The sequence below is a fragment of the Nerophis ophidion genome, unplaced genomic scaffold (assembly GCF_033978795.1).
Source record: "Nerophis ophidion isolate RoL-2023_Sa unplaced genomic scaffold, RoL_Noph_v1.0 HiC_scaffold_411, whole genome shotgun sequence".
Taxonomy (NCBI): domain Eukaryota; kingdom Metazoa; phylum Chordata; class Actinopteri; order Syngnathiformes; family Syngnathidae; genus Nerophis; species Nerophis ophidion.
Genome location: NW_026907327.1, coordinates 3,233 through 7,500, shown reverse-complemented (window position 1 = coordinate 7,500; position 4,268 = coordinate 3,233).

Sequence of the window (4,268 nt, the reverse complement as noted above, 5' to 3'; positions counted from 1 at the left end):
CTCTCGTTGTTGGACTTAGAAAAAATCCACTTTTTTTGGCTGGGATTTTTTCTAAGTGTCACATGGAAGAGGCTAAACAGGCTGGAGGCCAGGCCTCTCTCGTTGTTGGACTTAGAAAAAATCCCAAAAGTGGACACTCTGACAAAATCACGCATGTTGACACTTAGGCAAAAAATCCAACTTTTGCTCCACGGAAGAAAGAGGCTAAGGAGGCTGGAAGTTAGGCCTCTCTCGTTGTTGGACTTAGAAAAAATCCACTTTTTTTGCACGGGATTTTTTCTAAGTGTCTCATGGAAGAGGCTAGACAGGCTGGAGGCCAGGCCTCTCTCGTTGTTGGACTTTGAAAAAATCCCAAAAGTGGACACTCTGACAAAATCACGCATGTTGACACTTTGGCAAAAAATCCAACTTTTTTGGACTTGGCCCGGCTTTTCTTCCATTTGTCCCCCACTTGGGCTGGTTCACTCCTGGGTATCTTTTGGTCATTCCCGGGGGCCCCGGAGCTCGCGCAGCTCGCTGCGGGACTTCTGGAACTCCATCCTGGGTAGGATTTTTAAACAATTTCGGACCTTTTTCCAACTTTTTCTCAAATTGTCCCCCACTTTCGCTGGTTCACTCCTGGGTATCTTTTGGTCATTCCCGGGGGTCCCGGAGCTCGCGCAGCTCGCTGCGGGACTTCTGGAACTCCATCCTGGGTAGGATTTTTAAACAATTTCGGACCTTTTTCCAACTTTTTCTCAAATTGTCCCCCACTTTCGCTGGTTCACTCCTGGGTATCTTTTGGTCATTCCCGGGGGTCCCGGAGCTCGCGCAGCTCGCTGCGGGACTTCTGGAACTCCATCCTGGGTAGGATTTTTAAACAATTTCGGACCTTTTTCCAACTTTTTCTCAAATTGTCCCCCACTTTTGATGGTTCACTTCTGGGTGCCTTTTGGTCATTCCCGGTGTTCCTGCGGCTCGCGCAGCTCGCTGCGGGGCTTCTGGAACTCCATCCTGGGTAGGATTTTTAATCAATTTCGGACCTTTTTCCAACTTTTTCTCAAATTGTCCCCCACTTTTGATGGTTCACTTCTGGGTGCCTTTTGGTCATTCCCGGTGTTCCTGCGGCTCGCGCAGCTCGCTGCGGGGCTTCTGGAACTCCATCCTGGGTAGGATTTTTAATCAATTTCGGACCTTTTTCCAACTTTTTCTCAAATTGTCCCCCACTTTTGATGGTTCACTTCTGGGTGCCTTTTGGTCATTCCCGGTGTTCCTGCGGCTCGTGCAGCTCGCTGCGGGACTTGTGGAACTCCATCCTGGGTAGGATTTTTAATCAATTTCGGACCTTTTTCCAACTTTTTCTCAAATTGTCCCCCACTTTTGATGGTTCACTTCTGGGTGCCTTTTGGTCATTCCCGGTGTTCCTGCGGCTCGCGCAGCTCGCTGCGGGGCTTCTGGAACTCCATCCTGGGTAGGATTTTTAATCAATTTCGGACCTTTTTCCAACTTTTTCTCAAATTGTCCCCCACTTTTGATGGTTCACTTCTGGGTGCCTTTTGGTCATTCCCGGTGTTCCTGCGGCTCGTGCAGCTCGCTGCGGGGCTTCTGGAACTCCATCCTGGGTAGGATTTTTAATCAATTTCGGACCTTTTTCCAACTTTTTCTCAAATTGTCCCCCACTTTTGATGGTTCACTTCTGGGTGCCTTTTGGTCATTCCCGGTGTTCCTGCGGCTCGCGCAGCTCGCTGCGGGGCTTCTGGAACTCCATCCTGGGTAGGATTTTTAATCAATTTCGGACCTTTTTCCAACTTTTTCTCAAATTGTCCCCCACTTTTGATGGTTCACTTCTGGGTGCCTTTTGGTCATTCCCGGTGTTCCTGCGGCTCGTGCAGCTCGCTGCGGGGCTTCTGGAACTCCATCCTGGGTAGGATTTTTAATCAATTTCGGACCTTTTTCCAACTTTTTCTCAAATTGTCCCCCACTTTTGATGGTTCACTTCTGGGTGCCTTTTGGTCATTCCCGGTGTTCCTGCGGCTCGCGCAGCTCGCTGCGGGGCTTCTGGAACTCCATCCTGGGTAGGATTTTTAATCAATTTCGGACCTTTTTCCAACTTTTTCTCAAATTGTCCCCCACTTTTGATGGTTCACTTCTGGGTGCCTTTTGGTCATTCCCGGTGTTCCTGCGGCTCGTGCAGCTCGCTGCGGGACTCGTGGAACTCCATCCTGGGTAGGATTTTTAAACAATTTGGTACTTTTTCCTCCTTTTCCTCCATTTTTCCCCCACTTTCGCTGGTTCACTTCTGGGTGCCTTTTGGTCATTCCCGGTGTTCCTGCGGCTCGTGCAGCTCGCTGCGGGACTCGTGGAACTCCATCCTGGGTAGGATTTTTAAACAATTTGGTACTTTTTCCTCCTTTTCCTCCATTTTTCCCCCACTTTCGCTGGTTCACTTCTGGGTGCCTTTTGGTCATTCCCGGTGTTCCTGCGGCTCGTGCAGCTCGCTGCGGGACTTGTGGAACTCCATCCTGGGTAGGATTTTTAAACAATTTGGTACTTTTTCCTCCTTTTCCTCCATTTTTCCCCCACTTTCGCTGGTTCACTTCTGGGTGCCTTTTGGTCATTCCCGGTGTTCCTGCGGCTCGTGCAGCTCGCTGCGGGACTTGTGGAACTCCATCCTGGGTAGGATTTTTAAACAATTTGGTACTTTTTCCTCCTTTTCCTCCATTTTTCCCCCACTTTCGCTGGTTCACTTCTGGGTGCCTTTTGGTCATTCCCGGTGTTCCTGCGGCTCGTGCAGCTCGCTGCGGGACTTGTGGAACTCTACCCTGGGTGGGATCATATGATTTTCAACCCATTTTGGACCTTTTTCCCGACTTTCCCTCCATTTCCCTCCCACTTTCGATGGTCCACTCCTGGGTGTCTTTTGGTCATTCCCGGGACCCGGGAAGCCTCGGGCCTGCGGCGGGACTTGTGGATCTCCATGCTGGGCATGATTTTATGAGTTTTCTGGACTTTCTCTTCCCCGGGACCCGGGAGGCAGGCGGCTGGACGTTATGCCCCCTAAAATCCCTCCCTTTGCTCGTAAGGCCAATTTTCCTCCGGATTTACTCTCTATAGACCCCAAGGAAAAAAATACCCGACCGGCGTCCATTTTTGACATCGGTCTCCAATCTAGGGCACGCGGGCCGAAAGCGGTACGCCGGTTCCGAAATCCGGCCCCCGCATTTTTTGGGTATTTTTTGAAAAAAATGGCATTTTTGGGACCGGGGGGACTTGCTGGACTCAGTCCCGGGTGCGGATTTTGAAAACGTTGAGGACTTTTGGATTTTCCCCCAGCTTTTCTCCCCCACTTGCAGTTTGACTTTGCGGGGTGCGTTACGGCTGTGCCGGGCGTCCCTGGACTCGGGTGGCCAGCTGCGGGGCTGGTGGGGGACTGATTTTTGAACACTTTGAGGACTTTTGGCTACTCTGCCAGCTTTTCTCCCCCACTTGCAGTGTGACTTTGCGGGCCTTGTTACGGAGGTGCCGGGCTTCCCTGGACTCGGGTGGCCAGCTGCGGGACTTGTGGGACTGATTTTGGAACACTTTGAGGACATTTAACTTCTTTCCCAGCTTTTTTCCCCTCCACTTCCAGTTTGACTTTGCGGGGTGCGTTATGGACGTGCTGGGCATCCCGGAACTCGGGCGGCCGGCTGCGGGACATTTTGCCCTCCTCCAAACCCCAGCCCTCTTTGTTTATCATGCCTATTTTCTGCTGGACACACACCCTCTCTTTTGAGCTGCCTCTTTTTTTAAATTTGGATATGATTTATTGATGAATGGATTTGTTTTCCCCTTTTTAAATGATGGTTGATGTCTATCTTTTTAATACTTGCTTCTGGCTGCAGCCGAGACTTACAGTGTGATGCATCCAACCCCAACCCTGGTTTTTGTTTCCCTTAAAAACTTGGGGAAATGGACAGCTTTTTGGGGGGGCACTTCCAGCAAATGGAGGGACCTATTTGGAATTCCCCACCCGGGTGGAGATCCACGGCGAGCCGGCCTTCCTAAAGGGACAGCAACATGGACACTCTGCCATCATTGCAGCTTCTTTTTTTTTTTGGGGCACTCTGTCATATTTCCAGCTTTTTTTCGTGCTGACTTCCAGCAAATAGAGGGACCTGTTTTGAATTCCCTACCCGGGTGTAGATCCACGGCAAGCCGGCCTTCTTAAAGGGACAGGCACCCCCCTGTCCCTTGACACCTGCTTCCCTCCTCGGCGTCACCGAAATCCCACAAAATGACTGAAAATA